At 38.6% G+C, this 22,998-nt stretch overlaps 1 protein-coding gene across 6 annotated transcripts in view; it reads left to right on the top strand.

Moving 5' to 3' along the window:
• Window positions 1–234: 234 nt before the first annotated feature.
• Window positions 235–22,998, top strand: part of EYA3 (EYA transcriptional coactivator and phosphatase 3) — a 121,709-nt gene continuing 98,945 nt past the window's right edge. For 2 of the 6 annotated variants that reach the window (XM_055261313.2, XM_055261310.2), the window contains exon 1: window positions 235–416. The gene's annotated coding sequence lies outside the window, so the exon portion shown is untranslated. The remainder of the gene's footprint in view (window positions 417–22,998) is intronic. The other 4 variants (XM_063631444.1, XM_063631445.1, XM_055261316.2 and 1 more) reach the window with 4 other exon arrangements.

The following is a 22,998-nucleotide window of genomic DNA, read 5'->3' on the forward strand; positions in this document are numbered from 1 at the left end:
ATCTACCAAATGCACCCAACGCTTCTTACGTTCCTTTTAGCGACGTAGGGATTACGCGCATCTTTAAAGACCTCCTTAAAAATGAGGGCTGTAGTACCGTCAGGACTGCCTGGGGCTCACCCGGAAGCTGCGTGTCTCCGAGGCGCCGAGAGGGGCGTGGACATGGGCGGGGCTCGCCGGGCCGGCGGAGTGGGCGGAGCCTAGGCGCTTCCCCGCCCGGTCAGACTCAACACATGCGCCCAGAGGTTTCTAGTGGAACGAGGTGTGGATTGTGAGGTGACTCTGGCCGCTCACTTCCGGTTCCTAGGGATGCGCATCCGGGTCACGCTAACGCCGCGGTTTCCTGCGCTCGCTTGGTTCTACTGTGGGTCTGGACTGGTCTCCATCCCCTGTTGTGGGGCTTTTACAGCCTTTGGGTGAGTCTCCGCTGCCGACAGGGTCTGAGCGCAGCCGGGCGAGCACAGCCTGAAGGGGGATGGGTCTAGAGTTCTGCCTCGGTCCTTGTGGGTGGGAGTCTGTTCGCCTGTCCCTTGTCCCTGCAGTGCTTCACTGACCTCAGCCCTTTCCTTCCCGCTGGCCTCGCCTTATTCACCTCAGCTCAGCCTTCTCGCGCTTCCGTGCATCTGTCGCCTCGCTGTTTTTCCTCAGCCTCATCAGTCCTTTTCCAACCTCGGTTTCTTGCCTTACGCCTCAGCGCTTCTCTCAGCCACTGCCTCTCCTTTTTTCTCCTCCTCCCTTCTTTTAGAACCTCTTTTCTCCTACCCCTGATCTGGGACCTCAGCGTTCTTTCACCCAGCGAGGCGGCCCGCCTTCTAATTGTGCTCACTCTTCACAACCGAGAAACTGAGCCTCTCCCTCGGGTCCTGGTTCCTTGTCCCCCAACTTTCTTCAGCTTTGATCCTTCCTCCTGGGACCAGCAGGTGACAGTGCATCTCCTGGGGTTCTTCTGCCTGTCCTTAGCTACAGGAGGGCTCTGCCAAAGCCCCGAAATGGGAAGACTTCCCCAGCCTGGGGGAAGTTTTGCCTTAAGGCGCCGGGTTAGACGGAACTCTGGTAGCTTCCATAGTTAGGGTGCAACAAAGGCGTTCCTAGTTCTTCGCTTTACTTCGGTTTTGGGGCTCTCTCAAGAGCAGCTAACAGGTGGCAGGCACACGGTGCTGCTAGCATTTGGGCTGACGCGATCTTGTTAATTGACAAGTCATAAGGACGTTCTGTCAGTTTTGTGTTCCCATGAGAATGGATGTGCACAGCTGAGGCAAAAATACGAACGTTTTGGGACGTTCAGCTCTGTTTTCGGCATGCACGTTTCTTACAGGACACTTGTGATGATAGAGGACAGAATCTGTGGGGAGATCATTAGCCCCAGATTTATGAATTTATTGTGTTGTTTCCGAAAAGTGTTCTGCTGAAGAGTTCACTATAGTAATTTCAAAGTAATCTTCTTTAAACTTAGTATGCACATACGCATTTTTTCATTTTTACTATATCGTTTTCTATCTGTCTTCCTCTTCCTTCATTAGCCAGACTTTACTTAGAATTACATTACTCAGAAGTACATTACTTAGAATATTCTTCTAACTTTTGTATTTTTTTTGCTTACCATTTCCACCTGTGTAGTAAAACTATCATTTTCTCATTTTGAGATTTAGGGCACCTTTCTTAAATTTCCCTAGAGGTTTAAAGTCATTTATAACATGAAGGAGTTGCATTTAATAATGGTTAGTGCCCCCTTTCCCAAATTTTGTGATCTAGAGTATAGGCTTGGGTAATCTTTATTTTTTCCCGGTGTTTATAATTTAGCACTTGATTGCAGCGGTTTTTGTGTCATCAGTTTCTGTAATCTATAAATTGTGCTTTAAAATGTAGTACTTCAGTATGAACTTAAATACAGCTTTGAGCACCTGCTTATCTTTTGGCTAATTAGCTATAGAAACATCTCCTTCATTATATGATACATATACATATAAGAGTGTATAGTCCTTGGCTTATTCCAAAATTGGGCTGTTCAGCTGTTTTTAGCAAAGGACTTTGGAGCTTGGCCATGTTAGTCCTAGAAGCCACAGAGAAGGACCCTTCCGATTGGCTTTCAGGACTTATCTAACTGCTAAGTGAAGCCTCTTTGAAAGTTTCTTATGTGTACCTCCTCCCCACTACCTAGCTCTAGCTTCTGTCCAACCTGGCCTTACTATTTTCCATCCTTCAAAACAAACCCCAATGTGTATGGCTTACTCCAGCTGCTTCCTTACCTTCAGGTTCGTGGGCTTCATTTAAGCCATGGGAATGCCAGCTTAATTAATGCAGATTAATATAAGACCATTAAACCCCAAAAATGATGGGAAATCACTCTGTCTTCAAAACAATAGAAAATAAAATCTAGTTATAAAGATTATATACCATTGTCACTAGTAAGAAGTGGCACTCTTACTTACAAAACATAAAGAAATTAGGGTTTAGGTCTGGCATGATGGTTCACACCTATAATCCCCAGCACTTTGGAAGGCCAAGGCGGGAGGATTGGCCAGGAGTTGGAGACCAGCCTGGGCAACATAGACAAAATTAGCCTGGTGTAGTGGTGTGTGCCTGTAGTCCCAACTACTCAGGAGGTTGAGGTTGGAAGATCGCTTGAGCCCAAGATTTTGAGATTACAGTGAGCTGTGATCGCGTCATTGTACTCCACAGGGCAACAGAGTGAGACTCTCTTAAAAAAAAAAAAAAGAAATTACAACTTAAACAGTTAATTTCCAAGGTCATTTTTTTTTAAGTCAAGAAGTCCTGTACATGCTCTCAGAGTAGCGGGTGTTAATTCCATTAAAGCCGTAGGCTGGAAAGCACAATATAGTATTTAGTAGGTCATTTCAGTATATTTATGTCATATATGAATGAGACTATTAGGATAAGAAATCTGTGACACGGATTTTAAAATCCAAAGCCGAAGTCATTTTGCCTTCAAAGAGGGACTAGAGAAAGAAACTGTTTTGTGCAGGAGTAGAAGTTGAAAAGTTTTAGGAGTCTTTCTCTTTTGTTCTTCTAAAATGACTTTGGCCTGTGTATTCTGCATTGAAGCCATTAACTGAAATGAGCATCCTGTGTTGTTGTCGTTGGAGCAGTTGTGTTCATGCTGCTGATGTTCAAGCCTGCCCCTCCACCTAGCTGCCAAACCAAAACAAACAAAAAAACCCAGAGACAGCTTAATGTATTTTTAAAGCTCAGGAAAAAAAATTACTGTTGATTTTCTATAAAAATTTCTACTTTAGTTGGTAGCCCTAAGGGCTCAATTTAAAATATGTTTCTGCGTATTAGTTTTATGCTTACCAAGTTTTATTTTGGTTTGGTTTGATTATTTTTGGTTCTTTTTTGTCATTTTATTTGCTAATGTACTTTGTCTTACTTTTTTTGTTTGTTTGTTTGTTTGTTTTTTGGTCCTTGAATCCTATGTTTAAGGAGATGTAGTTTTTTTTTTTTTTTTGAGACAAAAAAAAACAGAACAAAACAAAACCTTGCTCTGTTGGCCAGGCTGGAGTGCAGTGGTGCGATCTCAGCTCACTGCAGCCTCGACCTCCTGGGCTGAAGCCATCCTCCCACAGCCTCCAGAATAGCTGGGACTACAGGTTCATGCCACCATGCCTGGCTAATTTTTAAATTTTTTTGGAGAGGCACGGTTTCACCATGTTGCCCAGGCTGATCTCAAACTCCTGGAATCAAGCAATCCACCTGCCTCGGCCTCTCAAAGTGCTGGGATTAAGGTGTGAGCCACCACCCACAGGCTGATGTAGTTTTGAAAATTTAAGAAACAAAGTATACCTCCAACAAGTCCTGGTCACTTATACCTTGTAGTGTTATGGTTTCTGTGCTCTGCCTAAGCTGTTTCATGACTTCATTTATTTTGTTTTGATTATAAATAAAAGGCTCATGGAACTTCTTTTTAGGTAGCAGTTTGTCCAAAAGATATTTCTGTTCTGCATGTAACAACAGGATACTTTAGCTCATGTATGATTTAAATGGAGGAAGAATAGTTCAAAATAGAAATGTGTATTTTAAAATATTAGGAATAGTCAGCACTTTGGGAGGCCAAGGCAGGCAGATTGCCTGAGTTCAGGAGTTCGAGAACAGCCTGGGCAACAGGGTGAAACCCCATCTCTACTAAAATACAAAAAATTAGCTGGGTGTGGCGGTGTACGCCTGTAGTCCCAGCTACTTGGGAGACTGAGGCAAGAGAATTGCTTGAACCAGGGAGGCGGAGGTTGCAGTGAGCTGAGATCATGCTACTGTACTCCACCCTGGGCGACAGAGCGGGACTCGTCTCAAACAACAACAACAACAACAACAACAACAAAAAATATATATATATGTATATATATATATATGTGTGTGTATATATATGTATATATATGTGTGTATATATATGTATATATATGTGTGTATATATATGTATATATATGTGTGTATATATATGTATATATATGTGTATATATATATTAGGAATAGTCAATGCTTCCCAGATGTTCATCTAATTGGTTTATACCAAAAGGTTAAATTGTTATATTGATAGTAAGGTGGAAAATAGGTGGACTTTCTGTTTTCTAATTAACTTAAAAATACAAGTGCATATTCTTTTACAAAGTGTGTGGCTTAAGCTCTAAATTACCCTGTTGATACTGGTATCTTTTACTGTCAGATAACATAGCAAATAATGGAACATATCATCCTTGATATTTTTATTTAGTTCCATCAACCTAAGTCCCAGGGTAGCTAATTATTAAATGTAGAAGTAATTTAGGCATTTTCTCTGTTATTTATAGTATATTTAAAAACAGCCATTTAAAATATGGGCTTCCTAAAATTTGTTTTTGCTGTCTTCCCATTTAAGTATGCAGTAGTATTTTGAATCAGAAAAGGAATGTGTAGTTTAAATAGTACCCACTTACTGTAAATAAGTTAACAGATCAGCCCAAGGCAGTCAGTGCTTAATATCGTGAAGATCTTACTACAGATTGTGTTGGATGCACTTTAACTTATTAGCTTGGTTAATGTTTGTAGCAGTTAGATGGTTTTGATTTTCTTCCCTAGAAAATAATTGGCAATACTCTTTGTAATACATTTATTTCAGCAAATATTGTTTAGGCACCTACTGTGTACAGTTACAGTAATACATATTTAGGCTACTTGTGTGGCTAGGTAATATTGTACCAGGCTGATATGTACACTTAAATTCTGAATTTAATCTTATTTGTACATTTCTGAATTAAATGTAAGACTTAACATAATTAGAATTAAATAAACTTAATTAACATAAAATTATGTTCTTTCATTATAGATACAATCAAATAATTTTCACTTGGGAAACTTTTTCACAACTGAACTGTGAAACTCTGTAGTGGTAAAACAGTAATACATAGCACTTACTATGTACCAGGAACTATTCTAAGTAGTTTACATGTATTAACTCTTTAATCTTTACAACCGTATGAAGTGAGGGTACTATTCTTTTTTTTTTTTTTTTTTTTTTTTTTAAGACGGAGTCTTGCCCTGTCGCCCAGGCTAGAGTGCAGTGGCACAATCTCTGGTCACTGCAACCTCCGCCTCCCGGGCTCAAGTGATTCTCCTGCCTCAGCCTCCTGAGTAGCTGGGATTGTAGGCATGTGCCACCACGCCCCGCTAAGTTTTGTATTTTTAGTAGAGATGGGGTTTCACCATGTTGGTCAGGCTGGTCTCGAACTCCTGACCTCGTGATCTGCCCGCCTCAGCCTCCCAAAGTGCTGAGATTACAGGCGTGAGCCACCGTGCCCAGCCAAGGGTACTCTTCTTACTATCTCCATTTTACATATAAGGAAACTGAGGTACAGAAGTTATGTAACTTGCCCAAAGTAACACAACTAGTTATCAAAGAGCTGGATTTGAACTTAGTCTTTTTGGCTCCTGAGTTAATCTTTTTTGTACAAGGGTCTACTACTTTAGTGATTTCTTTCTTTATAGGTTGAGATTAAAAATCTAGTTTATCTGAAACACAAAAGAATACTGCTTTTGGTTAGGAACCTTAAGGGAGGGTTTTACTTGGCCTTTTTACTAATGCTGGCTTAAGGCAAATTGCAAACCTTTTACTACCGATGTTTCTCAGATGGCAAAACCATATATTAAGAAAGCAATACGGGATCAAATTCCTCCCCTGTTAGAAAAATTATCTTATGGAAGTTAATTACTTCGGAGTTACTTGGAGATAAGTCACTATTTTTTATAAAATGGCCCCTCGAAGTTAATTTTTTTCTTTTATCTTCAGAGTATTAAACTTATGTAATAGTCTTAAAATACTTAAATCTTACCATTCCCATATGAATTTAACAACTTTGAAATATAAAAGAGAAGACTAAAACTGAAACATCTGATTCACCACTGGTCTCATTTCCAAATTTGGAAATTTGTGTGAAATTAAGTACATTCAACTCTTCAGGACTATCATGTTTAGAGTACATTCATCTCTTTAGGGCGATCATGTTTAGAATAGTATATTTAAATTAGTGATTTTATTTTTACTTTAGAAAAGATGAGGGGAACTTTCACAAACAAATTACTTTCTAAATGAGAAGATGCAAATAATAGTCATTTAGAATATTATTGATCATATTAAGATGATTCTTTTGTGACTTTATTAAGCCCAAATAAAATTTAATCAAATATCTGGGGGAAGGAGATTATTTTATATAAGTTGAGGTGCACCTTAATGCAGGAGTCTTGTACTCAGATAATGATATTATTTTTCTGAATATTTTGAAAACAGTCGAGAATCGTAGAATCTGGTTTACAGAAAAAGTATAAATATTTCTGGTAAGAAGTGACATTTGATTAGGAATACTAATTTTAATTCTCATGTTAACTCTTATTAATTGAGACATTAAGTATACTGTTTTTTATAGTAGCTTTTGTCCTTCTTTTTCCACTTGGTGGGAAAAGTATTGTTATGGAGCTGAACAGAGTAAGCTTTGCTATGATGATAATACTTGTTGATATTTAGAATGTTCTTTACTTTTAGTTAAACATTTAATTTTTTATTCAAAGCAATTCCCTTTTATATGTGGGTCTGATAATCAGTGTATTTAAACATTTCAATAGTTTTCTTTCACCTGAAATTTAATATTGTAGCAATTACTGAATTTAGGAAAATTGGTAGGTAGTTGCTATCAGCGCCGTTACTACGGGAATACATTAGAATGATTAGCTTTTAGGTGAAATTGAATTTTTTCTTTAGTTTCCATAGTGACTGAAAACGATTTAGGTCACCTTCACCTGTTGTGCCCCTCCCCCTTTTCAAAATAAGAGGAACATTTAATTTAGCACAATGATGTTAAATTTTTTCCTAGTAGATTGATGATATGAATATGATAATCTCACTCTCTTTACCAAAAGAATAATCCAATATATACATGTATGAATTTTGGGGGAATATTTCAGACTTTAGAGAACATTACAGGATAAAGAATAGTACCTAAATATCTTATAAAAATCAGTGTTTTATTACATCAGTGAATTTTTCTCTTTTAAATTAAAAAATGTCAAATTTAGGAAACATCTGTGATAATTTAAAGAATAATTTTTGAAATCTGCTTTTCCTTTTCACCAGGTGTTCCTCTGCTGTAGGTTAGGAAGCAGTAGTTAGGCAACACTAATGAATGATATTCTTGAGAGTGAGAACTAGAGCTTCGCAAAGAGAATAGGCCATCTCTCATATTTAGTGGGGCATTTAATAGCTAGATAAACTGAAAATTTTTGCTTTCATTTCTATGTATTTTCTGTTAGTATATATTTATTTACTGTAGGTACCTCACATTATGTGCAAAAAAAAATTTTTGGAAGTAACTCAGTGGTTTCCTTGATCTTTTTTGTTCTCTTTCAGAGGCTTGCTTATATAAAACTACAATTTAGAGAACCATCGGCCGGGCACGGTGGCTCATGCCTGTAATCCCAGCACTTTGGGAGGCCGAGGCGGGAGGATCACCTGAGAGGCAGGAGTTCAAGACCAGCCTGGCCAACATGGTGAAACCCCGTGTCTACTAAAAAAAATAGAAAATTAGCCAGGCGTGGCGGCAGGCGCCTATAATCCCAGCTACTTGGGAGGCTGAGGCAGGAGAATCGCTTGAACCCAGGAGGCGGAGGTTGCAGTGAGCTGAGACTGCGCCATTGCACTCCAGCCTGGGCAACGAGCGAAACTCCATCTCAAAACAAACAAACAAAAAAGAGAACCATCAAACTCTGAATGTTGTTTCCTATGTAGTGTGAAGTGGTTATTTTCTTCCCTTTTTGACTGGCCGTTTTTTTTTTTTCTGGTAAAGTGGCTTTCAAACTTTTCTGATCATGACCTACTGTAAAATACATTTTGCATTGCTATCCAGTACTCAGACACATATATGTACATATTAATATTTGAAATTGAAACAAGTTTCTTTTTTTTTTTTTTTTTTTTTTTTTTTGAGACGGAGTCTTGCTCTATCACCCAGGCTGGAGTGCAGTGGCCCGATCTCGGCTCACTGCAAGCTCCGCCTCCCGGGTTCACGCCATTCTCCTGCCTCAGCCTCTCCGAGTAGCTGGGACTACAGGCGCCCGCCACCACGCCCGGCTAATTTTTTTTTGTATTTTTAGTAGAGACAGGGTTTCACCGTGGTCTCGATCTCCTGACCTCGTGATCCACCCGCCTCGGCCTCCCAAAGTGCTGGGATTACAAGCGTGAGCCACCGCGCCCGGCTAGAAGTTTCTTGAAACAGTATCTTTACTACTGGTGATGCATTGTAATATTAATATTTTCTATTCTGTTTTGTTTGTTTGTTTTTTGAGATAGGATCTCACCCTGTATCACCTGGGCTGAAGTGTAGTGACACTATCACGGCTCACTGCAGCCTCGACCTCCTGGGCTCAGGTGATCCTCCCGCCTCAGCCTCCCAAGCAGCTGAGACTACAGGTGTGTGCCACCATGCCTCACTAATTTTTTTTATTGTTGTTTTGTTTTTTATAGACGGGGTTTCACTGTATTGCCGAGGCTGGTCTTGAACTCCTGGGCTCAAGTGATCCTCCTGCCTCAGCCTTCCAAAGTGCTGGAATTATAGACATGAGCCACTGTGCCTGGCCTCTATTTTGTTTTGTTTTTAATTTAAAAGAAACTGCTGGTTTCCGTTCACTAAGTTGATATCAGCGCCGTTACTACGGGAATACATTAGAATGATTAGCTTTTAGGTGAAATTGAATTTTTTCTTTAGTTTCCATAGTTAATGCAGTGTACCTGCAGTTTGCAAAATTTTAGTGACTGCTAGATTTTTCCCCTAATACTGTCTTTTTGTAATGGAAAATGTTTAGGTTTGGGGCCAGGTGTGGTGGCTCATGCCTGTAATCCCAGCACTTTGAGAGGCTGAGGTGGGAGGATCACCTAAGCCCAGGAGTTCAAGACTAGCGCCTGGGCAACATAGCGAGACCCTGTCTCTACCAAAAAAAAAAAAAAAAAAAAGAAAATGTTTAGGTTTGCTAGTTTTTTTCTCTGCAATGTACCTGGATGGATTCTGTAAAACTTTTAACCTAAATAGCTGCAGAACAATCATTGAGAGAGGGAGGTCCTATTGCCCTGATTACCATTACTGTCATCTCTGTTCTTTACCGTTTCTAGGCACATTATTTTAAAAACTTACTTTGGAATCGTGAGGTTGAAAATGCTCGGTTGTATGCTGAGCTTCTATCATTAGAATCCTTTGCTAGTTTCCATCTAACAGTCAAAAGTTTAGGTCCTTTCAGTTGGTTTTCACAAACTTTGCTTCTGTTCTTGGCAACTAGTCAAAAGGTTACAAAGCTGCTTTATTCTGTCTGCTCTCTTCTGGCCCCAGTCCAGTCTTTGTAAACCAAAAAAAGAGGTCTGAGGAATGAAGCAGTTTGCTCATGTGTATATGGTCAGGTGAAATAACATGATTGAAGAGTCATTAGGGTTTGCGACAGTGGATTACATTTATGTGTTGTCCCAATTCATTTCCTGTAATCACAAAGGGGGAAAGGGCGTAGAAATACCAACAGTTCCTTGCCTATCCTAGCTGGTAGAGTGAAACAGGGTCAGCAGACATACTCTACTATTTTTATACCACTGCCCGCTCTTAACACTTAGTGAGCATTTACTATGTGCCAGGCACTATTTAAAGCACTTCACTTGTGTTAACTCATACTTGGGAGGTCTGGGGAAAAAAATGAGAATGGTAAAGGATAAAGAAGATTTGCTATCTTCTCGTATGTTCTCATTACTTGGCTTAAGAATTCTGGCTGTTGATGACTATAGTATGGCATATTATACATTTTAAGCTCGGTCAGCTTTTAAATATCACCAGTCCTGTCTGCATTGTTCCATTATGAGACACATAGCTATGGTTTGAGAACTCAGGCTTTGAAGCTAGCCTGCCTGGGCTTGAATACCAGGTTGGTGACTTACTATGTGTACTGCATTGGGCAAGTTACTCTCTGTGCCTTAGTTTTCTCATCTGTAAAATGGTGATCATAACAAATAGCTTCTATTTTATAGACTTATTGAAAGATTAAAATAATTAATGTATTAGCTGGGCATGGTGGCGCATGCCTGTAATCCCAGCTACTCAGGAGGCTGAGGCGTGAAAATTGCTTAAACCTGGGAGGCGGAGGTTGCAGTGAGCTGAGATCATGCCACTGTGCTTCAGCCTGGGTAACAGAGCGAGACTCTGTCTCAATTAAAAAAAAGAAGAAGAAGAAAAAAAAATAGTTAATATATTTAAAGTACTTAGAACGGTACGTGACCCATAAGAAGCATTCCATAAATGTTTGCTATTAATAGTATCAACTCACAGTTGGAGCTCCTGAGAGTGTTTGTGACTATGATGAGTCCCGTATATTTGCAGAGTAACAGGACATTATTGACATTTAATGTTATATTGCTCAGGAGCTTGAAAATACCTTGTCTTGAGGACCTGTAGGGAAAGTTCTTGTGTAGTGTGTTGGATTTAAAGCTAAAGGTTATCAAGGCTACAGGCCCAACTTTTAAAATCTCTCTTAGGAACCACTTGTTATTTGGGCCATAATCTTAATAGTTTTAATGGTTTGCTATTTGGGAAAACTAAGCGGAGCTAGTTAGTGAATTGACTTTCACTCAAGACCAGATTTCTTTCCTTTTTATCTTTGATGTAAGATATTTATTTATTTTATTTTTCTTTAACAAACACTTATATTATTCTGTCTGATGGAGTTTTGAAGGGGTAAATAAATTTGGAGAAATAAAACATTAATAAAAAAACTCAACCTAGATTTTACAGTTCTTCTGACAGCTACCAAGACATAGATTTCAAAAGACCTAGTTCTGTTAGTATAGTGTATAGTCAGTGTTATCCAAACACTGACAAGCTGATATATAGGACTGATGTATAGATGAGATATATAGGTATATAGAATGTTAGAGAATTGATGATATAGGGTACAACTTTGTCTATATAACTGGAAGCAGCACATTTATAGAATATTCATGTTGTGATTCTCAGAAATGTTAACTACACAGATTAAAGAAGGATGAAGATGAAGTTTTAGAGTCTTTGAGTCTGGATCTTCACACAAATTTTTTTTTTAATTTCTTTTATCATATTCTTATTCTTTTTGATTTCTTGTTTTTTTTTTTTTTTTCATGTCACATGTTAACACCCACTACAAACAGAGAAATGCTTATGCTGACAAGTTACTAAAACTGGAGAGAGATCCAAGGAGTGTTGGAAGAAATAAAGTAGAACCGTTGTACTGTTATTAAGCTCACTTTGACATAGCTAATTCAGGTTAACCTCCTCCTTCTTCATACTTTTTACTATGGTTTTGAAATTTTTCCTGTGGAACACATCTTCCTGTTTCATTAGGAGCTTGTGGGGGAAGCGCGGTGGCTCATGCCTATAATCCTAGCACTTTGGGAAGCTGAGGCGGGCAGATCACCTGAGGTAAAGGGTTCGAGACCAGCCTGGCCAACCTGGTGAAACCCTGTCTCTACTGAAAATACAAAAAAATTAGCTGGGTATGGTTATGCACACCTGTAATCCCAGCTACTTGGGAGGCTGAGGCAGGAGAATTGCTTGAACCCAGGAGGCGGAGGTTGCAGTGAGCCGAGATTGTGCCACTGTACTCCAGCCTGGGTGACAGAATAAGACTCTGTCTCAAAAAAAAAAAAAAAAAAGATTGTTTTGTAAACAATTTCAAAGGATGATTTTTGTTAAGAAGTAATATTAGAAATTATAAAAACAGGTCTGGCTTGGTGGCTCGCACCTGTAATCCGAGCACTTTGGGAGCCTGAGGTGGGTGGATCACCTGAGGTTGGAAGTTCGAGACCAGCCTGACCAACATGGAGAACCCCGTCTCTACTAAAAATATACAAAATTAGCCAGGTGTGGTGGCACATGCCTGTAATCCCAGCTACTCAGGAGGCTGAGGCAGGATAATCGCTTAAACCCTGGAGGCGGAGGTTGAGGTGAGCCGAGATTGTGCCATTGCACTCCAGCTTGGGCAACAAGAGCGAAACTCTGTCTCAAAAAAAAAAAAAAAAAAAAAAAACGAAGAAATTATAAAAGCAATTCTTCTTAGAGAGACTGTTTCTTTTCTTTCTTTCTTTTTTTTTTTTTTTAGGCAGAGTCTTGCTGTGTCACCCAGGCTGAAGTGCAGTGGTGCAATCTCAGCTCACTGCAACCTCCACCTGGGACTACAGGCACGTGCCACCACGCCTGGCTAATTTTTGTATTTTTAGTAGAGACAGTTTTACCATATGGGCCAGGCTGGTCTTGAACTCCTGACCTCAAGTAATCCACCCACCTCGGCCTACCAAAGTGCTGGGATTACAGGTGTGAGCCACCACGCCTGGCCGAGAGTCTATTTCTGGTAAACTAGTATTTTTTTTCTATTAAGAATTTGGTAGAGCCTAAATATATGTATATATTTTAAAAAGCAACTTTCTCAGTAAGTTCTGACTGTTTTGTTAAGTGTAAAGTTACCATAAATAGTCCTACAGCTGATAATACTATGATATGTTAGTCATGCCTCCAGAACAAAGTAGCCAGAAGAATTCACCAAATTTACTGCAGTCAGTTGGCTGCACTATTTATTTATGGAAGGTATTGACCAGTATGGTGGTGGTTTTTATCTGTCTACAGAAAGTCCCATCAGGGAGGTGTAGGTGGTTGCAGTTTTTCTGGTTACAGAAATGTGATTTGTGCTGTTGCCTAAGTTATGAGAGCTGAAAGGCTCTCTTAGGATCACACTAAAGGGAGCCTTAAGAGAGGTTAGCTGAGTGCAGGTCTGCTGGATATTTGTGTCTACTTTAGCAGGGCTCTGAAGACAAAGGATTCTGAGTGGATATGTTAGTAAGTATGTTAGATATTTTTTTAAAGGTATTAAATCAAGAAAGGTGGCTTTCAGCTGATGAGACTTTAATGGATTTCTGAAAGATAGGAAACAATTGATGGAAAAAACAGGAGAAGAAATCACAGCAAAAAGTATATGTAGAAGTTTCAGAAATGTAGCAGACTCCAGGTAAACAAATAATGAAGAACTGAAGAGTACATGGAATATTTATCAATTGCAGTAATCTGTGAGCATTTATTCAAGAGAAATGGCTGAATCTTGGCAAAAACAGCAAACTTTGTGGCATTTTAATTTGCGCTTTTCCCTCTAGCTCCTCAGTAGCCTTGAAAGCCAACAGCTTCCAATCATGGTGAAAACCAGCCACTGGAAGGGATAGATCGAGTTTAGAGTTCTTCAAAGCTCCGTTCCTAGAATTGTCATTATTTTATCTAGCTAGTAGTTCCTTGAAAAATCTCATTCACAGGACCATCTGTATTTGATCTGACTTGAAGCTCACTTAGTACAAACAACCTTTCCCCCCTGGAGTGTTTATTGAAAACAGTTAAAGGCAACTGAACAACTTCAGTGCTCACCATCTTGAGTGACAGTGAATAGTTAGATCGAATAATAGGCTAACCAAGAAGCTTAAAAGGAAAAGCTGGGAAATGAGATGTTCATAAGGAAATTTAAGAAGCTCTGGTATATTTCTGGGAATCTAGAAGGCTATGTGCATGTGTAGGGTTGTGTGCTGCATGCTTAGGAAAGAACTAAGAAGGTCCTAAGCTGTCAGTTCTGATTAATCTCTAGGCTTTGTGCAAGCAAGAAGTAAAGGCTAAGGAAGGGTTGTAAACTGCTTGGCTGAATGTGAAAGGTATGCCCTAACACATGTAGTTAGCCTGTCAATACACACTGAGACTTATACTGGTTTAAGCATTTAAGGAAGTCTCTGCCCAGTCATTCGCTGATCACAAATGAACAGCGGAGACTTTAGTGATCACATATGATAGATAATTAATATTTTAGATATTTAGTTCAGGAAAGTCACTAAAAGAAACAATAAACAGTAACAACAGTAAACAGTAATAACAACAAATACCTGGTAGGGGAAGAATCTGATTTTCCGAGTTGTCACATTACATTATTTAAAATGTTTAGTTTTCAAGAGACTATTACAAAGCATGCAAAAAACCACTTAAGTATGGTCCACACATAGGAGAGAAAGCAGTAAAATAGAAAGTGCACCCTGAGGAAGCCCAAATGTTGGACTTTAATATTAGGCAAAGACTTTAAATCAGCCATTTAAAATATGTTCAAAGGGCCTGGTATGGTGGCTTGCACTTACTGAGGAGGGGCAATTGCCACTGCACTCCAGCCTGGGTGACAGAGCAAGACCTCATTTCTTAAAAAAAAAAAAAAAAAAAGAAGTTCAAAGAACTAAAGAAAACCATGTCTAAATAACTAAAGTAAGGTTATGTGAACTATATTATATTAGTCCACTTGGTTTGCCCTAATAGAATACCATAGAGTGGGTGGCTAAAATTAGATGTATTTTCTCACAGTTCTGGAGATTGAAAGTCTAAGATCTCTTTTAAGTGAGTACTAACTTCTATTTTAGGTATAATTGCTTCTGAATAATTGTATGTTGTATAGTTCTACCTCTAGTGTTTAAGATAGGGTAGAATTCTTCCACCATTTCAATTTAAATAAGGAAAGGGTATCTGAAGGTAGTCACATTTAGAATAAAAATAAGAATTTATACAATTTGACCTTAAGTCATCTATGTAGTGGAAAAATTCTTCTGTTATGATGGTAACAGGTAATAGAGCCTACATTTCAAATCTCTGTACTCATAAATAAACTGTTGATCCAACTTTTTTATGGTTTTATCTGCCAATGTTTCAGATCTCGTTACTCATAAATAAACTGTTTATTGTTCCAACTATGTTTATAATTTTGTTGGCCAACATTCCAGATCTCTGTACTCATAAAAAACTGTGGTCTGTGTTTATAATTTCATTTGTTTGTATTACAGTCATAGAATTTTATGCAGCTTCATATGTGATTTTGTCTAAAAATCTAAGTAGATCCTATTATAACTGTTGAGGTATAATTTACATACATTTAATTCTTTTAAACGTACAGTTCTGTAAGTTTTACAGATGCATACAATTTTGTAAAACCACATCAAGATACAGAGGGCCAGGTGCGGTGGCTCACATCTGTAATCCTAGCACTCTGGGAGGCCAAGGCGGGTGGATCACCTGAGGTCAGGAGTTCAAGCCCAGCCTGGCCGACATGGTAAAACCCCATTTCTACTAAAAATACAAAAATTAGGCTGGGTGCAATGGCTCACACCTGTAATCTCAGCACTTTGGGAGGGCAAGACAGTTGGATTACTTGAGGTCAGGAGTTCAAGACCAGCCTGGGCAACACGGTGAAACGCTGTCTCTACTAAAAATACAAAAAAATTAGCCAGGCCTGGTGGCACGCACCTGTAATCCCAGCTGCTCAGGAGGCTGAGGTGGGAAGATTGCTTGAATCCAGGAGGTAGTGGTTGCAGTGAGCCAAGATTGGGCCACTGCACTCCTGCCTGGGTGACAGAGGAAGACATCATCTCAAAAAAAAAAAAAAAAAAAAAAAAAAAAAAAATTAGCTGGGTGTGGTAGCACGTGCCTGTAGTCCCAGCTACTTGGGAGGCTGAGGCAGGAGAATTGCATGAACCTGGGAGGTGGAGCTTGCAGTGAGCCGAGATCACGCCACTGCACTCCAGCCTAGGCAACAGAGTGAAATTCTCTCTCAAAAAAAAAAAAAAAAAAAAAAAAATATATATATATATATAGAATAGTTTCATCAATCCCAAAAAGGATCCCTTGTGCCTCTTTATAGTCAACCTTTTTTCCCATCCCCAACACTGGCAACCACTGATCTGTTTTCTGTCCTTGTAGTTATGTAATATAAATGGAATTATACAATATGTAGGCTTTTGAGTCTGGCTTTGTCCACTTAGCATAATGCATTTGAGTTTCTTCCAGATTGTTCTGTGATTTACTGTACAGTATTCCATTGTATGGGTATACTGCAGTTTGTTTATTCATGTGCCAGTATGAGGGGCATTTGAGTTGTTTCCAGTCTTTGGCATATATATGAACAAGCTACTGTACACATTTACATACAGGTTTTTATGTGAACATAAGTCTTCTTTTCACTTAGGTAGATACCTCGGAATGGGATTGCAGGGTTGTATAGTAAGTGTATGTTTACCTTTAAAAGGAACTGCCAAACTGTTTTCCATGATTGGCTGTACTGTACCATTTTGCATTCCTACCAGCAGTGTGCAATTTCTAATTGTACATTGTTCTAGTTGTACAGAGTTCTTGTAGTTCCACATCCTTGCCAGCATTTGGCCAGTTTTTTAATTTTTAGACATTCTAGTAAGTGTGTGCTGGTATCATATATACATATATATTCCCCCCCTCCCCCCAGGGGCTGTCTGTACTAGTGTCTGCTTAGCCTAAATGAAAGGATCTAAATCTGCAGAGGCCAACAGTCCCAAACTTTTGGAATCTCCTCTGAATGCAGCTCATTACTGTTTACTAGATTCCAGACTTTATTCAGATTTTACTACTTTTTCTACTATTATCTTTTTTCTACTCAAAGATCCAATTCAGGATACCACTTTGCATTCATATAGTTTAATTTTTATTTCTGGCTATAACTAACATGTTATTGGTTTATAAGATACTGCTACTAGTTTTGGTTCTGTTTTTTGCAAGACTATTTTTTCAGTTCCTATCTGTCCCAAAATGCTTTATATGTCACACAATTTTATTTTGGGGAATGAATTCAATTTGTGTGTCATCATTTTGAGTTGCATTCAGAGGAGATTCCAAAAGTTTGGGACTATTGGCCTCTGTAGATTAGATCCTTTCATTTAGGCTAAGCAGAGAATAGTACAGAGAGCCCCTGGGGAAATTGTTTCAATTAAGAGTCTTTATCAAGAAATGATTAAGTTCCTAAATTTTACCCTTATTTACTTTGTTGCTTGAAGTTGGAATTAACAACTTTACTTGGTTAAATTAGCTGAGCCTTTATAGTTTCATTCTGTTTGATCTGTACATTTTTGTAAAGGATAGTTAAATGGCATATTCAACACTGACATGAACTTTTGATGCAGCAGCCAAAAGTAATTATGATTTCTTTCAGAATGTGTCATTTTTGATACCTGGCATATTTTATCCTGGATTCTGTTTCAGTGTTCCAGCTTGAAATATTCTATGAATATGTTTAGAAGGAATTTCAGGGCTCTATTCAAGACACACAAAAAAGAAATCCCAAAGAAAAGTACATGCAAAAAAGCAATTGTTGAGTTAGAAAAGTCATGTTTTTCCAATGAAAAAAATTTCTGATCATTTAGTACCATCTTATGATGTGTTTCAACGTTCTTGATACAGTGCTAAGCACAGTGTTACAAAGTTAAAAATTAAATATTTAGTAAATTATTTATGGAGGAGCATATTACTATATAACTACTACATGAGAGAAATGCAAAATAGGAACTTCAATCAAAACGGAAAAATATGAGCTTCAATCTTGAGGCATAGTTTACCTAAGATTGTTATTTAAGATAAATTGGAAAGAAGGACTTTTATATATTTCAGGTTTAACTCTAGCAGTAATTTTTTTCCCTAAGCAGAACACATCAAACAGTATAGTGAGGCCAGGTGTAGTGGCTCACGCCTGTAATCCCAACACTTTGGGAGGCTGAGGCAGGCAGATCACTTGAGGTCAGGAATTCGAGACCAGCCTGGCCAACATGGTGAAACCCCATCTCTACTAAAAAATACAAAAATTAGCCGAGCGTGGTGGTAGGCTCCTGTAATCCCGGCTACTCCTGAGGCTGAAGTAGAATTGCTTGAACCTGGGAGGCTGAGGTTGCAGTGAGCTAAGAGTACACCACTCCAGCCTGGGTGATAGAGGGAGACTCCATCTCAAAACAAAAAACAGTATAGTGAATGTATGCAGACTTTAGGTGCTGTCTTGCAAATACTAGTGTTGTGTTTGTTAAGGCTTTGGAAAGATCTTGTAAGATTTCTCAAGATCCATGAAGCACCTGGGACTGCCAGTGTTACTGTTACCTGGGTATTCCTTCCACTATATAAATTTAAGGTTTATCCCAGAGTGACAGCAGGAGAATGCTAGCTTTGGAATTATGTAACACTTTCATTAGAGAGGCAAACTTGACGATTATTTGGAAAATTTTTAAGTGTTTTATGTTTATTATTTTTAATGTCTGGAAGCATTTTTTTCAGCTGTATATATAGTTGTGTTCTCTTATCTTATTTATATTTCTTTCTTTTTTTTTTTTTTTTGAGGCGGAGTCTCACTCAGTAGCCCAGGCTAGAGTGTAGTGGCATGATCTCGGCTCGCTGCAACCTCTGCCTCCTGGGTTCAAGTGATTCTCCTGCCTCAGCCTCCTGAGTAGCTGGAATTACAGATGCCCACCGCCATGCCCGGCTAATTTTTGTATTTTTAGTAGAAACGGGGTTTCACCATGTTGGCCAGGCTGGTCTCGAATTCCTGACCTCAGGTGATCCACCTGCTTTCGCCTCCCAAAGTGCTGGGATTACAGGTGTGAGCCACCATACCCAGCCCTTTACTTACATTTCTTCATTTCCCACTTTCGTTTTCAGTTTGTCTGTTTCATTCAGTGGTCAGGAGATGGTCAACAAGCCCAAACAGACAGGTAATAGCAAAACCAAGCAAACAAAAAACATAAACTTTGCTATTTGTATTAGTTTCCTGTGGCTGCCATAACAAATTACCCCAAACAGACTTTGAGGCTTAAAACAACAGAAATTTATTCTTTCACTTCTGGAGGCCAGAAGTCTGAAATCAGGGTGTTGGCAGGGCTGAACTTCCTCCAGAGGCTTTAGGGGCAATCGTCCCTTGCCTCTCCCAGCTTCTGGTGGCTGCTGACATTCCTTGACCATAACCCTCCAGTCTCTTCCATTTTCACATTGCTGTCTTCTCTGTATGTGTGTTAAATGTCTGCTTTTCTCTTATAAGGATATTTGTGATGGCGTTTAGGGCCTATGTGTAACCTCATCTCAAAATCCTTAATAACATATGCAAAGACTGTTTTTCCAAATAAGGGAACATTCACAGGATCTGGGTATTAGGATATGGACCCATCTTTGGCTAGAAATCTATTTCATGATAACTGTGTGTATATGTGTTTGGGGAAGGGAATTTCCCCCCTCTTCTCTTCCTCTTCTACCCCCTCTTTCCTTTCCTTCCTTCTCCTCTTCCCTCCCTCTCTCCTTTCCCCCGCCCACCCTCATTTTTTTTCTTCTTCTTCTCTCTCCTTTTTTTGTTTTTTAAATAGATAGGGTCTCTTGCTGTGTTGTCCAGGCTGGTCAACATAACCAGATTACCAGATTACTCCTGGGCTCAAGGGATCCTCCTGCCTCAGCCACCCCTTCCCACTTTGACCCCCAGCCCCAGTTAAAATTACTTGTTTTGGCCGGCCATGGTGGCTCATGACTGTAATCCCAGCAGTTTGGGAGGCCGAGGTGGGTAGATCACTTGAGCTCAGGAGTTTGAGGCCAGCCTGGGCAACATGGTGAAACTCTGTCTCTACTAAAATACAAAAAATTAGCCGAGTGTGGTGGCATGTGCCTGTAGTCCTAGCTACTTGGGAGGCTGAGGCAGGAGAATTGCTTGAACCCAGGAGGTGGAGGTTGCAGTGAGCCGAGATTGTGTCACTGCTCTGTATATATATATAAAAAATAAAATAAAATTACCTGTTTAATTAACAGTAAATCAGGCCGGGCACTGTGGCTTAAGCCTGTAATCCCACTTTGGGAGGCCAAGGCGGGTGATCACTTGAGACCAGGAGTTCGAGACCAGCCTGGCCAACATGCTGGAACCCTGTTTCTACTAAAAATACAAAAATTAGCCGGGCATGGTGGTGGACACCTGTAGTCCCAGCTACTCCAGAGGCTGAGGCATGAGAATCGCTTGAACCCAGGAGGCAGAGGTTGCAGTGACCCAGGATTGTGCCACTGTACTCCAGCCTAGGTGAGATTGTGACACTGTACTCCATCCTGTCTCAAAAAATCAAAAAACAAACAAACAAAAAAACCCAGTAAATCAAAGTCTGTACATTGTAAATTAAGGACTTACGGTTATAAAGAGAAATCAATTTGTTTTTGTGGGTTTTTTTGCTAGGCTGTACAGGGAGTTAATACGTAGCATAAAAAGAATGTCAGGGAGCTCTCTGAGTCTGAATCTTTTCTGATTCTGAGGGCTGCCAGATTCAGAAGTAGCTCTTTGTTCAACTAAGCTCTTTATTCCTCTAAAGAAAAAAAAAAAAGGAATGTTATTTTTGGATTTTTAGGAGGTCCTTAAAGTGCCAATCCGTACATTGAAAAAGAAATTTTGAGTTTAAATTTAAAATATTTAAAAACGTTAAGAACATGATGTTATATCATAAGATCAAAGTAATGTAACATAGGATAGAGATGTAATGAAAGAAAAAGTAGCCTAAGGTAATAATATTAGGAATGTAATTTTTCTTTTTTTTTTTTTTTTTTTGAGATGGAATCTTACTCTTGTTGCCCAGGCTGGAGTGCGGTGGTGCTATCTTGGCTCACTGCAACCTCCACCTCCCGGGTTCAAGCGATTCTCCTGCCTCAGCCTCCCAAGTAGCTGGGATTACAGGTGCCTGCCACCACGCTAATTTTTTTTATTTTTAGTAGAGACAGAGTTTCACCATGTAGGCCAGGCTGGTCTCGAACTCCTGACCCCAGGAGATCCACCCACCTCAGCCTCCCAAAGTGCTGGGATTACAGGCGTAAAGGAATGTAATTTTAAAAGGGAGGATTTTATGCTCAATTCCACATAAAGAGGACAAAAAACTTCAGACAAGGGAGTTCAGAGTTTTGGATTCCCCCACTGTTTCTGCTGCTTACAGGTTCATGAGGCAGTGCCTTCTCTTTTGTTTAATTTCCTCAACTTTAAAATAAGGATTACATTTAATGATCTGTGATACTCTTTATCCTTTGTAGCATCTTTTGTTATATATTTTCTTGCATTTCCAAGAGAGAATTGTATCTGTCCAATAGAGTGAAACCAAATGTGAAGTCTCTTCCAATAGCAAATTCTTTAACTATTGGAATTTCGTTACTTTTGCTTAGAGCTGTGAAATGAACCAACCCTGAGTTTGTGTACAGTGTCTAAATAACTTCTTAGGGAAGAGATGACACAGCCAAAAAATCAAATGAATCTTTCTGCCTATACTGTTGTCACAAACAGGGTAAGATTTTTTAGGTAATGCAGGATCACTGCAATTTGAATTGCTTTTCTCTCAAAACTGAAATTTTTTTCCAATGGAAAAAGTTGGGGGCAAGAATGGAAGAATTTGTGTCTAATTTTAGCTTAATGTCTTGAACATTTTTTATATAAGCATTTAAAAATATATATTTAAACATTTTACTATACTTTTAAATGTAAGCTTTGTATCTGCTTTTGATTCTTATCAAATTATATGTAAGCTATTATTAAACTAACATAAAAACATGTATTTTTTCACCTTTTAAATAAGCTTGTATTGAAATAGTTTACAGTTACGGTATAGTTAAACTTATTGTTCATATGTTGGTTGTTTCTCATTTTTCGTTTCTGTAGACAACAAACTTACACTATTTTTAAAAGTAGAGTTTGCTTCTTTCCCTCCTGTATGTAATTCTTGGGTGAGCACCTAAGAAAAATTATTCAGATTAGGCCGTGGTCAATCTTATGACCTCTTTTATACTTTATCCAGGAACAGTCTGAAGACACATGTGATTTTACAGCTGTGCCTGACTGAATATGTCTTTATCTTCTCATAACCCAGATAACATTTGGTTTCATTGTTTAGATTTTTTTTTGGTAGCTTAATATGTATGAAGTCGTATCTTAAGAATATTGCAGTTTATATTTCTCCAATTAGTAGTGAGACAGTCTTTTTTCTCAAGTGCTGATTTAATCTCTGTGGTTTAAACTGCCTGTTTTTATCCTTTGACAGGTTTATGAGTTAGTCATTGTTTGCTCCATAATAATAATGATGGGGAAATGTTGATTGGTTTGGTTTATGTTATAAACGTTGTTTTATTTATCATAATTCTTGCAGATATTGCCTGAATTTATAATATTTTAATCTTAGATTTGTTTTTTTCATTGCATGAAAGTCTATTTTACATAATTGGATTTGTCAAATTCTTGTTTATGCTTTCTTTGAATTGACCATAAATTCATCTCTTTTCCATAGTGAGATAAGCTTACTGTTCTGTTTTCTCCAAAGTTTTTTGAATGCTTAGTTTTTTAATATATTTATAATTACTTATAGCATATGTTGATGTGGATATTTTTTGCATATTGGTATTCAGTTTTTCTGACAATGTTTTCTAAATACTGATTTTTCTCCATTTATTTCATATTTTAAATACTTTATAGATTTGATCTTTTTTGGCATTTCTAATCTCTTAGGTTTTTTTTGTATTTTTTATTGTAAAATATACGTACGATAAAATTAACTTTTTTAACCATTTTTAAGTAAGGTAGTACCCCCCCATCTGTAGTTTTGCTTTTGGTGGTTTTAGTTATCTGCTG

This window comes from Symphalangus syndactylus, chromosome 22 (assembly GCF_028878055.3).
Source record: "Symphalangus syndactylus isolate Jambi chromosome 22, NHGRI_mSymSyn1-v2.1_pri, whole genome shotgun sequence".
In the NCBI taxonomy this organism is placed as follows: domain Eukaryota; kingdom Metazoa; phylum Chordata; class Mammalia; order Primates; family Hylobatidae; genus Symphalangus; species Symphalangus syndactylus.